Below are 15,000 nucleotides of genomic sequence, written 5' to 3'. Positions count from 1 at the left end.
TATATTTCGGTCAATAAACATCGACCCTCTTCAGGATGTAAATTAAAAATTAGGAATACAGTGGAGAGTGACGGTTTATATACGAAAGCAAAAGGGTGTGTTCAATTGTTCTATAGTTGTTATAATTGCTGGAAGGATTAGCCAAATTTAATTACATCCAAGTGCGTCTTCTTATTGTTGAGCCGCTCGGAGGAAGTCTTGACCTCTGATGCATGTCTGGTGGTCGGTCTCCGTGGATTATCTTCTTAATGATAGGGTTGAGATGAGTATTGTCCACTGTGTCAGCTTTCCATTGGCCCCCAGGTAGGTTCATTGTGTTTGATTGGTTTATGATGGCTGATTCCAGGATTTTCCTTCTGTACTCTTAAAAAGCAAAGACGACTCACTCCAGTTAATCTGGTGCCCTAAATCCCTAAGGTGAACGAAAATCACCGAGTTTTCATAGCCATATCTAACAGATCTTTTGTGTTCGGATAATCTTTGAGATAGCGAACGGCCCGTTTGCCCAACGTAGACCTTTTCACAATCCCCACATGGTACTTTATAAACGCCGGATTCTATATCTCTTTTATTTTGATAAGGGCGCTTCCTATGGTCTTTGGATATGAAAAAACAAAGGGGTTCTCAGTTTTGATATGATTTGTTATATTTTTAATACCTTCTATATATGGGAGTTTTATCTTATTTTTAAAATCTCTTTGGTTAGTAACATCATGATATTTATAATATATCGTGTTGGCTTTGTTGATGGCCTTTTCTATGACATACGTCGGGTAGAATAGCTGGACGAGTTGTTTACCAATGATTTCAAATTCTTTATTTAGGTAGGCTGGGGAACAGATTCTCAAACCTCTAAGAAATAGATTGCAAGCTACTCTAATTTTTACAGAAATGTCGTGATAACTAAAGAAATTAATGTAGGAAATAGAGAAAGTTAGTTTTCTATACACAGTGAAATTATACCCCGTCGATTCCCTTATAATTAGTATGTCCAAAAAAGCTAATTTTCCATCTTTTTCCCATTCAGTTTTAAATTTTATGCTAGGGACTATTATAAAGATCATGATGTTACTAACCAAAGAGATTTTAAAAATAAGATAAAACTCCCATATATAGAAGGTATTGAAAATATAACAAATCATATCAAAACTGAGAACCCCTTTGTTTTTTCTAAATTAATTCTGGCAAAGACAAGTTGGTTTCGAGTAATATGTTTCCTTGGCGGAGTTCTGCACTCTCAGAGTGCTTTTCTAGTTTGAAGTAGTTACATATAAAAATGACGCATTTATCTGGAAAGTAAAGGATGGATTTCACCAATGAAGATGTGTAAAGGATTTATTTTCCCCTAAAAAGTTGTATGAGATTGTAAAGTTGAAAAGGCATGACCTATATGAACCTAGAATAACGATTATGCTTAAAAATAAAAGATGAAAAATGTTAGTTACATCAATATGTGGTGGAATAAAGATAGAGAAATTTTGGGGATATGGGAAAAGTTAAATTAGGGCAGTATTTGCATTTAACACTTTGCAAATACTGCTGTAACAGAAAGAATTTATAAACATATGATTATTAGTTTATTTTTATATGATGATATATTCGGATTTGTTTTTCTTACTTTAACTATATCATAACCTGTAAAAAAAATATCATATCTATTCCTTCAGTTTAAGAAAGGTAGGCATTATTAAAAGATGTAAATAGCTCGTATTCTTATGCTGTACTAATATAATATCTGATGTACTGGAAGCTTATTAGCAAAACTTTGTTCTTATTCTTTTTCTTTAGACACCCAAGTAATATATCTCTAATCTTCTAAAGGAACATTAAAAGAAAACATAACATTAAATAAAAACTGCGAAAGATTTTTGTCACACAACATAGATTCAATTCTTGCAAGTTTGCAGCTGTTTTTTTCATTATTTATGGACAGGGATATCTTTTAAAATGGCTGTACATGAAAGGCGATTAAGAAAAACTAGAGGGGCACTCAGTAGAGTGCAGACCTCCGCCGCAGCAGCTTAGTTTTCGACCTTTTGCTCAACCTTGACCTTGACCTTCGACCTTAACATGTATTCATTGGCGTGGATTTCCTCACACTCAAATATGAACCAAATTTGAAGTATGTGACAACGATGTCAAAACTTATGGCTGATTACGTGAATTGGACATTTTTCTTGACCCTGAACTTGACCATTGACCTTGAATTTCCAAAATTTAATAATTTCCAGCTTTTTACATAACAGTTAATTTCTGCAAGTTTCATTACTCTACGATTAAAATTATGGCCAGGAAGCAGTTTACAAACAAACACACAAACAAGGTGTAAAACATAACCACCTTCCAACTTCGTTGACGAAGATAAAAGAAGGTTTACGAAACTGAATGGTAACTGGGAGTTTAACGAAGTATTTCAATGACTCATTCCCTTCCTTCGTTATGTTATTTTGCTCGACTTTATTAGATCGCTTTTGAATGTTGTCGATTAAAGCAAAATGAACAGTAGTTCGTCCATGGATGCCCAAACATTGATATGCAGAATATTCTCTTACGAATTAATCCAGAGAAATAATTCATAGTTCTGTCCGTTCGTTTTGAATATGTATGTGCCAGGCTTCTGAAATAAAAAAAAAAAAAAGATGTTGTATGCTGGTGCATACTCATAAAATAATATTTCTGACTTGATTATGGTTTCACTGTAAATTTCACCAGCCTAGAGATTAATTCAACCGAACTCCCAACAGGTAATCGGATTTTGAAAATATTTTAGCATGGTATTTGCCTAAATATTATATAACCTAAACTACAAAGTGTGAAAATATAGTACATTAAATTAGCCAATAAATCATGAATTTAAAAAAACTATTATGTTTGAAAGGTTATTTATGAATTATACATACTCATCACTCTACAGTTGAAAGACAATAATTCATTTTCGGATTTTTACCTGGGCATTGTTTTCTTGAAGACATACTTAGTTATCTTTTAGAATGTTCATGTCAGTGTGTTTTGCATCACTTTACCTCATCATAATTTCTCTCAAGCTTCACTTACTCTTTTCGTCTTAGAGCAACCGCTTCTAATCCATATAAGTGGTCTTAACTTTCAGCTTCACTGGCATTTTCTTATAGTATACCCATGACACTACCTGCCTCCACGTCTTACATATTGCTTCCATACTATTCTCAACTTCACCTTCACATCCTACCTCCTGACTTGTAGTAGATCCCAAAGTATCTAAATTGCTATACCTGTTTTATACCTGAGCCTCCACTCTCATGTATTGTTATCCTGTCCTTACCTTCCTCACCGTCTTGGGTTAGAGTTCTCTTGCTTGAGGGTACACTCGGGCACACTATTCTATCTAAATTCTCTTCCTGTTGTTTTGTTAAAGTTTATATAGTTTACATAGGCGATGTCTATTTTAATGCTGTCACTCTTCTTGAAATATTTTATTTTTCCTTTTTTCCCTTCCTCATTGGGCTATTTTTCCTGTTGGAGCCCCTGGGCTTATAGCATCCTGCTTTTGCAACTAGGGGTGTATCTTAGTAAGTAATAATAATAACTATAATATCCTAAGTCATATCCCCATTTACACTCAAGCCACCCCCGTACAACTTTTCTCTATAAGTCCTCCTCATTTTCAGGGGTAATCACCAAATTAACCCTCTTTCACTCGAACAGGGTTTTCCGTATATGGCATCAAGTGCGACTTGGTTCCAGTTCTGAGGCTGCCCATCTGAAACAGAGATGGTGGACAGGCTTGGTTTTCTGGAGGACAGGCTTGGTTTTCATCTGCAGATAACAACGCCCACCACACTTCAGTTTTCATCTCTTCTTTCAACATATCCATGACTAGCTTAAATAAAAACAGGGCTTCAAATGTTCTGTTTCCCCAACAGTTATAATAACTTTTGTTCTTGTTCTTTTCTACATCATCTCAACAATTCTGACCAACTTCTCTGGGACTTTCCTCTTCCTCTAGCACCACATCATCACTTCTTTTGATATTGTCATAAGCCTCCTTTATATCTACTAAAGCACAAAAGAGCTTCTTGTGTCCATCTAACCTCTTAAAGAGGGCATCCACAGTCCCTTTCCCCCTCATGAATCCATAACAAGGGCATGTACAATCCTTCTCCCCCTCACGAATCCATACATAGACACATAAAAACATTTGCTGCAAGTTTGGACTTTTGATGTTCAGTAGCAGTTAAAAAGTCATTAATATACCAAGATTTATTTTTCTTTAAATCAAAGGCAATTATCTATATTATCAGATCTCCAAACCACAGAAAGCAGCAGCACCTTGAACGTTTTACCTAGTTGAAATAGTATAACAAATACGACTGTTGTTACACGTCTTCAACAGTCACTACAGAGATTCAGGGTGAAATAAGCCCCACCCCCCTGATGACGTCATCGCCAAACACGTTGTCTCCCACGTTAGCAGCAATCACAATATATTCCCTTGCAAATTTAAAATTATATTTACATATAATCACTTAAAGGGATGTTTTGTGACTGATGTTAATGCACGGGACATGATTGGCTATGACGTAATCAGTGGGTGGGGCTTATTTTGCCTGGATCTCTTCGTCAACCGTAGTAATCATGAAGCTGATGTCCTAGATTCTATTCAGAGGTCAACGATTTGAAACCGGACGAACCCGGACATGATGCAACATCTATAAGACACCTGGTATCTGCTGCTCAAGCAATGCGTATGAATAAAGAATCTAGGCCTGAAAATGAAGAGAATAGTATGAATATTAGTTGAATAAATAACCAGTTTCATCAGTGTATGATGTCCAGGAAGATGTCACCTAATAGAATGTATTAACTCTCTGAAGTGATGAAAACAAAGACCCAGTTTGGAGTAGTCAAAGACTACTTGAGATAATAAACAAGAGTTTCCCAAAAAAGTCAAATTGGAACCTCGATGATTCACTATTGATGACATATCTCCTTAAAGTGATAGTGAGTTAGTATAGCATGAAATTGGTAAGGGGATGTATTGTGATCGCTGATAATGTGGGAGACAATATGATTGGCTATGACGTCATCGTGGGGGTGGAGCTTATTTCACCCGGAATCTTTGTGTCAACTGTAGTTTCCCTTATATACGCTAGACTTCCAGAATACAGTCTAATCTATTCCAAATATAATGGGTATTTAGTTTACGCATTCACCAAAAATTTTTATTAAGATCAACCATTAATGGACGGTTCATTTAATTAAAGAAACGATTACAATATAAACGTTACATCAGAAAGGAAATTATTCTATAAAACTTGATACGAAATCAAATGATTTATTGTTTAAAGCAAATCATAAAATTAACAGATTACTCAAAAAGCCAGTACATGGCATCATGACATTAAAAATGGATGAAACGTCCAATTCAAGTAAGAATAATGAATGAATGAATTATTTGAAGTTCTCTGGCATCCTGACATCGAAGGTCATTGACGCCGATATCGTTTATTATAAATAAAGATTAAAAGAATATTAATTTGAAACCAGAAAAGTAAATATGTCATAGAAGTTAAATAGCATTAAAAAGACCTGCTTCTCATATAAATTTAAAAATCCAACTTGCTTTGTACGACATACCATGTCCAAGGATCATGGCAAGGATGAACCTGCCATCTTCACAGATTCACGAAAAAAAAAAATGAATAACATTAACTATAATACTATCTAATCAAACTCTAACATATCAGATATTAGAACCGACGAAAAACGGAATAAATATTAGATATCCCGCCATGGATAGAAGGACCATTACCAGCGATGCCTAGCTCCTATTGCAACACAACAAGCACACACTCTCGGATACTCGCAAATATCTCACGTTATCGGGTTGCCAGAACGGACGCAAAATACTTCTAGGATTTTCAGATAAAAATATCTCCCAAGGCAAGAAAATTCCTTTAGAGTGATTTTTAGAGAATATAAATGAGTAGAGAGAGAGAGAGAGAGAGAGAGAGAGAGAGAGAGAGAGAGAGTCAAAGTCAAAGTCAAAGTCAAAAACCTTTATTCCATTATAAAATGGTTATTCTGTTACATAACAATATACATTATTTACATAAAATTCACAATAATTGGATTGTAAAAATTTAGGATATATATACATTCAAGTAAAATTTAAAAAATATTGCTTAAGTTTCTTTTTGAATAAATCAGAACTAACATTTATACATTTTCTTATTTCCAGAGGTAGTTTATTCCAGCAAGCTGGGCCCCTTATTGCCATTGAGCGTGAACCCAAATCAGTTCGATAGCTGTCTACAAATAGATTTTCATTCTGTCTGGTTAATGCATTCCTACAATTACCAATTGTAGGAAATGTGTATAGCCAGTTGGGAAATTCTTTTCTCAAACTTTTAAAAACAAAAACACAAACATCGTACATACACTTTTCTTTTAATTTTATCCACTTTAATTGCTGGAGGGTTGGGGTGATGTGATCGTGTTTTTTCACCCCAATAACGGCTACTCTACCAGCAAAGTTTTGGATTTTTTGAGCTTTTTCCATGTGCATATCATTAGTAGACCCCCATATCTTAATACAGTAGTTTATTACACTCAAGACCAGACTTTCCACAATAAAAGCTTGAGTAGTATCATCAAAGTAATCTTTTACTCTACTTAAATACATTAGAATGCCACTAACTTTTCTACTCAGCTCGTCAATGTGAGTACTGAATGTCATGTACCTGTCCATGTGTAGACCTAGATTTTTCACATGTTGACTTATCTTTACTTCATCACCATCGCATTTTATTATAATGTCATTTGGAATTTTGCTAATATACTGTGAGCTACCCACAAACATGCACTGTGTTTTAGTGGCATTTAATAATAGCCCTTTTCTTAGAAAATATTTCTTAATTTTGAGCAATATTAGTTCAGCCCTTTTTATCAAGCCATCTAAATTTTCTATTTGATCAGCCAAAAGAACTTGGGTGTCATCAGCGTATTGAATTAGCAAGCAGTTTTCTATGTATTTAATCATGTCATTAACATAGACTAAAAACAGAATTAGACCTAGGACAGATCCCTGTGGGACTCCAAATTCACCCTTTTCAATGCAAGAATTTACGTCTCCTAATCTAACTACCTGACTTCTATCCTTCAAGTAATCCTGAAACCAGAACGTATCAATGTAATGTTCCTTAAGAGAGAGAGAGAGAGAGAGAGAGAGAGAGAGAGAGAGAGAGAGCAATTGCTAGAATGGACATTCAGAGAGAGAGAGAGAGAGAGAGAGAGAGAGAGAGCAAATGCTAGAATGGACATTCAGAGAGAGAGAGAGAGAGAGAGAGAGAGAGAGATTATTATAGAAACAAAAGCTAGAATAGGCATTGAGAGAGAGAGAGAGAGAGAGAGAGAGAGAGAGCTTTCATTACATTCTTTTACATTCTTGGGACGTTATGTGGTCTGAGTGGGTCTGAATTCAATTTGGCTAAGTCTTCTCCTCTCGCCTCTATTCGTTTTAATATAACTCCGAAAAGAGATTTTAGCTTTAGCAGAGTTTAGGCGACAGTATGAGTTTTTTTCCGTTTCTTGAGAAAGGAAATAGGCAGAAACTTGCATAAAATACAAAAGATTATAATGAAAAACCTAATATTTTGGAAACATAAATATCTTAAAAAATAGAGAGAAACGTGCAAAATTAAAAAACATTATTACAAAAATATTTCAGTATTTTGGAAACAAATATCTTTAAAATTATATAGTTTACAAAATATTTTCGCATATGGTTTCATACTATTCGGAAACATCTGTTAAAAATTATGTCATTTACAAAGGTTTATCGAAATGGTTTCTAATATTTTTGAAACATAAATGTCTTAAAATTATAATTACAGAAGATTATCGAAAATGGCTTTTAATATTTTAATAATTTGAAAACACAAATCTCTTAAAATTATATCATGTAGAAAAGACTATCGAAAAAGATTTCTAGAATTTTGAAACAAAAATGTGATAACATTTATATGTACAAAACATTATCGAAAATTATTTCTAAAATTTGGAAACATAAATTTATTGAAAATATCATGTACAAGAGATTATCCAAAATGGTTTATATTTTAATATTTTGGAAACATAAATGTCATAAAAATTACACCGTGTACAAAAGATTATCTAAAACGGGTTATAATATTTCAACATAAATATCTTAAAATGATATCATGTAAGAGAAGAATAATTCCTAACATATTTACCTTTATATTAGAGAAATTATGTTAACTGTTAAGCAAAAGCTCAACAAAGTCAACACTAAAATAATATAAAATTGTAACTAGAACCTCAGATTGCAGGTAACTATATGAAATAAAATTAATATATGTGGAACGCAGGAATTTTCTAAAAAAAAAAAAAGAAAAAAAAAAAAAAGTTTATTTCTAAACCTCAATGTACTTTGGAGCGTACTTGTATTTGTGATCACACGAAGCTGGACATTACTCAATGAAGTATATATATATATATATATATACACACATACATATGTATATATATATATATATATATATAGAGAGAGAGAGAGAGAGAGAGAGAGAGAGAGAGAGAGAACAAAGGAATAGTAAAGCTTTAAGAGAACATTGTTATTTACATCAATTATAAAAAAGTCTAATGCGAAATATTGTGATCTAATGATGAATAAATATATGAAAAACAAGTATGAAAATAAAGCAATGAATAAGGGAAATACGTACAATACATTAGAGGTAAATCAGACAGAATATTTTGGAATATATATATATATATATATATATATATATATATTTCTTTCTATGTATGTATGTATGTATGTATGTATGTATGTATGTATGTATGTATCTATCTATCTATCTATTTAGTCTATAAACATGGTCATTACTGTATACAAAGTGGCAAATGAATCAAAACATATATCGGTACCAAGCATCGTTTACAGATTAAGGACTAAAGTATGAGTAAAAGGATTTTTGAACAACACGTGATCTGCATTCTTTAATTTTTCGAATTTTAATCTATATATGATTTTTTTTGTATAATTTATAACATGAACGTTTTAATACTTTGATGGATAAGTGAGCAGGAGAAGGGAAACAGGATTGAATTATTATAAATCAACAAGCTTGGAACAGAAACTTGAATATACACTTAGAAAAAAACTGGAAATTCTCCGTAAAATTATACTGGTCTCAATCGTATTTCAGTAAAATACAAGCTACCATAATTTTACCTTCCTTTGTTATTATCTTTTATGAGTTGGTGACCGCAAAATCACTCTTTTACGTCAATATAACCGTTTTTGAAGCGGTAAAAATTTTTTTTTTTTCTTTAAGCAAAATTATACCAAACGATAAATGAAATGTAATCGTGAATAAAAGTAAATCAGAAAAGAACATCTATAATCAGGAATAGTTGATCGTTCAATATCAAAAATAAATAAATGTTGTGCAATACGTAAATACAGTTAAAAGTGTAACGTATCAAGAATGTTGGTGAATACGTTTTCAAAGATTTTCCTTTGGATGAAGGTTGGGAATCCTTGTGCTAAATAAAAATAATACTGAGATGCAAAAGGATAAAGAGAGACATCAACAAAACATATCAATGTGTTATATTCCTTTTTTTAATGAGGCGCATTTGCAATGACTCGCATTGACCCTTTTTGCTCGAAAAAGTTACCTAATAGCTGATTGGTTAGAATTATTTTGGCCAAGCAATCAGCTATTAGGAAACTTTTCAGAGATAAAAGGGCACCCCAGCGAGTCTGTGTACTGTGTATGAGGCTCAGTAAAAAAACAAATGAAGAAATAAAGATTGAATATAGTTGATGATGATTAATTTTGAATCACTGAAATATAAAAATAATGGATATGTTGAAGGAGAGGAAGGGGGTGAGGGATCTCAAGTGAGGTAATATGGAATAAATAACCAAATTATATATTCAACAGAAAGGGAGAAAATGAAAAATGAGATTCATTAGTTCCCAGTAATAGTAATTACTTCTTCATCCTAATTATATTACACATAATTCGACCAATTAAAGAAAAATACAATGACGTTAATGAAGTGAAACAGAAAAGGGATACTATTTTTATACTGGAAAAGATTGAATTAAATACTCGATTTTCTATTACGAAGGATTAAATTATTCATATCGCGATGTAAAAGTCTTTGGGTACATTGATTGATTGATTGATTTAAAGTTTTCTGGCATTCTGACATCTCAGATCATTGAACCTGATCTCTGGGTACATCTTGTTATTGCATCAAGAAAATGAAATAATGATTCAAGTCCAAATCCAATGACTTCCTAAACTTATTTTTTTTTTTTTTTTTTTTTTTTTGCAGATCACATTTAACTAAGGAAACTATAGTTATTTACTCATATTTGCAATTAAATCATTATATTACATTTTTTCATTTTCCTCAAAACCAGTTTTTTTTTTCTTCTTCCTTTTTGGCAGATTACATTTAAGTAGGGAAACTATAAGTATTTACTTACCTTTGCAAACAAATGATTCTACTAAATTTTTTATTTTCCTCAAAAACTCTTATATCAGCTGGGTGTTAACGCTTGATGGTCCCAAGATATCAGGAAACATTTAAGCCCTGAAATTATATTATGTTACCACCTGCTACAAATGAATCACATTGAATCAAAATTACTTCAGATAACTAAAAGCTTCCTAATCCTGTGTATTGACCTAAAAAATACTCTTACTACTTCGCTCTTGTTATTTCATATCTTTAAAATTTAAGTGGAAATATTTTCCAAACAGACTTTTTTTTTTTTTTTCATTTACAGTCAGAAATCGATTACTACCAATAAGATGAACCTACATAAAATACCTTAAAAGTCAATTCCAAAGGAAATATATTGCACTAACATAGTTCTTAAAAATAGATACATCAGTTAAAGATTAACATAAGAGAAAAATTAGGTCAGGATTCCATTTTTCTTTCTTTTACTTGGAGACAAGCCACAGCAAAAACGTAAACCATTCTTATTTCCTTTCCTTTTTCTGTACAGAAAATGTTTTTTCTATTGTTACAATAGACTTACAAAAAAATGTTGTAGAGAGGCTTCGGAGAGGGGTGGATTGAGAGTAAATGCGGATAAGACTGAAGTTATGGTGATTAGTAAGGAAGGCCGAGGCAGGATAGCTATGCATGAAAGTATAGGTTCGGTTATAGAATAAGTAAAATAAATATTAGATACTTGGGATTTAGGCCTACTATGATTAAGTCAGGAGGGAAGATGTGAGGCTAAAGTTGACAATACTGTAGGATAAAAGGATCTTTAACTTATAACTTCTTTTTTCCAAAGACTCGCATAAATCAATCTTATCTGAAAGGTTAGAAGTAAGAGAAATAGAAAAAAAATAAACATATTTTACTCATACTTGGTGTAACGTTGGAACTTGTCTTCTAATCATTCATAGGTTGGATGTAATCATGTAAGTTCAAATATCGAGGAATAGAATAATATTGTACATAACAAAAAGGAAGAGAACAGAAGAAAATTCTGATTTTAATTTTGTGGAACATTTATTGTTTTAAAAACATACGAAATAAGATTCAGTAATTATATTAATTGTCTATGGTTTACCTCTGGATTAATCAATCTTACTTAGTTTTCCAACCTACATAATTGATCATATACTTTAGGTCATGATGCTCAAAATATTAAAGTTGGTATTGACGAAATTCATAGTATCGAAACAGGTAGCAGGTTGGCCATGACACCAGCCAGCTGTTAAGATACTACCGTTAGAGAGTTATGTGGACCTTTGATTGGCCAGACAGTACTACATTGGATCATTCTCTCTGGTTACGGTTCACTTTGCCTTTGCTTACACATACACCGAATAGTCTGGCATATTCTTTACATATTCTCCTCTGTCCTCATACACCTGACAACACTGAGATTACCAAACAATTCTTCTTCACCAAAGGAGTTAACTACTGCACTGTAATTGTTCATTGGTTACTTTCCTCATGGTAAGGGTAGAAGGGACTGTTTAGCTATGGTAAGCAGCTCTTCTAGGAGGAGGACACTCCAAAATCAAACTATTGTTCTCTAGTCTTGGGTAGTGTCATAGCCTCTGTACCATGGTCTTCCACTGTCATGGGGTAGAGTTCTCTTGCTTGAGGGTACACTTGGTCACATTATTCTATCCTATTTCTCTCTCTCTTGTTTTGTTAAGTTTTTATAGTTTATATAGAAAATATTTATTTTAATATTGTCACTCTTAAAATATTTTATTTTCTCTGGTGGGGCCCCTGGGCTTATAGAATCCTGCTTTTTTAACTAGGGTTATAGCTTATCTGATAATAATAATAATAATAATAATAATAATAATAATAATAATAATAATAATAATAATAATAATAATAATAATAATAATAATAATAATTCTAAAAATAATAATAATAATAACTCCACAGAAATCATTCAATCAAAATATAAGACTTCATTACATAAAGCTACAAATTACGTAGTATTGAGTGCTCTGACAATAAAAAAGATATTTAAAAAAAGAATACATTCTACATTTAACAGATAAAAAATATTCAATATTATAATATTCGGTTAGAGGTATTATAGTTTAGACATCTTTTTAAATCCATACATAATCCACTTCATCAACATTATCCTATAAGATAATATGGCAATAATCAACATTTTAAGGGATATACCTGCTCTTATATCATTAGGCATCCTTGAATATGCTGAGAGAGAGAGAGAGAGAGAGAGAGAGAGAGAGAGAGAGAGAGAGAGAGGCCCTCTGAAGATCTCTATCACCTTGTTCTGACCCAGAGGACATTGCTAAGAGGTCAATGGAACACGAAGATGACACGTTCTCTTGTCTTCAACCACTCTCTCTCTCTCTCCCTCTCTCTCTCTCTCTCTCTCTCTCTCTCTCTCTCTCTCTCATAGACACACAGACACAAATATCCTAAATAAACGAGAAATGTATCTGTATTTTGGATGAAATTGACAATCGCAAGAAACCAAAATCTCTCTCTCTCTCTCTCTCTCTCTCTCTCTCTCTCTCTCTCCCATTTATGCAACTTGAATTTCATTCTTCATCTCTTCTGCCCATTCAACATCAATATCCCTTTTCTCGCATCCTGACCTCTCTCTCTCTCTCTCTCTCTCTCTCTCTCTCTCTCTCTCTCTCTCCTTTTTTCAGCTTCAATTTCTCTCTCTATCTCTTCTCTCTATTCAACCTCAACGTCCCTTTTCTCGCATGCTGACATCTCTCTCTCTCTCTCTCTCTCTCTCTCTCTCTCTCTCTCTCCTTTTTTCAACTTCAATTTCTCTCTCTATCTCTTCTCTCGATTCAACCTCAATTTCCCTTTTCTTGGATTCTGAAATCTCTCTCTCTCTCTCTCGCTCTCTCTCTCTCTCTCTCTCTCTCTCTCTCTCTCTCTCTCTCCTTTATTCACTTCAATTTCTTTCTGAAATTCTTCTCTCCATTTAACCTCAATTTCCCTTTTCGGGAATTCTCTCTCTCTCTCTCTCTCTCTCTCTCTCTCTCTCTCTCTCCTTTTTTCAACTTAAGTCTGTCTCTCTATCATCTCTCCATTCAACCTCAATGTCCCTTTTCTCGCATGCTGACCTCTCTCTCTCTCTCTCTCTCTCTCTCTCTCTCTCTCTCTCTCTGTGTTTTTCAACTTCAATTTCTCTCTCTATCTCTTCTCTCAATCCAACCTCAATTTCCCTTTTCTCGGATTCTGAAATCTCTCTCTCTCTCTCTCTCTCTCTCTCTCTCTCTCTCTCTCCTCAGGAAGTTCACCACCGCCCAAATCATTATCATCAGCTTTTGGGTACAGCTGGTATACATTTGGATTATCTGTCCCACTCAGCTGATTCTCTGACACCACCTTTACATTTGCATGCACGTCGTATGGACTACACTCTTAATGGTAATTCGATCTTGATTAATGCGCAAAACCCTGAACGTATGAATAAAAATTCATTTTAATCTAGGTTCTTTAATTGGTACTCTCTTAATATACACACGGTCGCTATCTGTATTTCATAAGGCCGTTTAAAACAGAGATTAAAATCTCGGCAACTTCAAATATGCGCTTGTTCATATTATTATTATTATTATTATTATTATTATTATTATTATTATTATTATTATTATTATTATTATTATTATTATTATTATTATAATAAATATCTCCTATATAAACTATAAAAACTTTAACCAAACAAGAGGAAGAGAAATAAGATAGAATAGTGTGCCCGAGTGTACCCTCTAGCAAGAAAACTCTAACCCAAGATAGTGGAAGACCATCGTACAGAGGTTAGGGCACTACCAAACACTAGAAAACAATGGTTTGATTTCGGAGTGTCCTTCTCCTAGAAGAGCTGCTTACCATAGCTAAAGAGTCTCTTTGTTCCAAGCGTTGTTCCATACCCATCAGCAGTGGCCTCTGCACACCCTGTATTATCTACTGCAAAGAACACAAATGCACTTTTATTCAAGAATGGTGGTACACTCCAAAATCAAACCATTGTTCTCTAGTCTTGAGTAGTGCCATAGTCTCTGTACTATGGTCTCCCACTGTCTTGGGTTAGAGTTCTCGTGCTTGAGGGTACACTTGGGCACACTATTCTATCTACTTTCTCTTCTTATTGTTTTTTTTAAAGTACTTATAGTTTACATAGGAATTATTTTTTTTAATGATTTTACTGTCCTTAAAATGTTTTATTTTTCCTTGTTTCCTTTCCTCACTGGGCTATTTTCCTTGTTGGCGCCCCTGACCTTAAGCATTTTGATTTTCCAACTGGGGTTGTATCTTGGCAATTAATAATAATAATAATAATAATAATAATAATAATAATAATAATAATAATAATAATAATAATAATAATAGCCTACAGATCTTGAAACTCTCGGGCATTTTGTGACCTCTATGGTGTTTGCATCCTTGGCTGCTTTGATTAAGTTTACACAAGTTTCCTCATCACCT

This window comes from Palaemon carinicauda, chromosome 7 (genome assembly GCF_036898095.1).
Source record: "Palaemon carinicauda isolate YSFRI2023 chromosome 7, ASM3689809v2, whole genome shotgun sequence".
Classification (NCBI taxonomy): Eukaryota; Metazoa; Arthropoda; class Malacostraca; order Decapoda; family Palaemonidae; genus Palaemon; species Palaemon carinicauda.
This window is presented reverse-complemented; position numbering follows the sequence as displayed.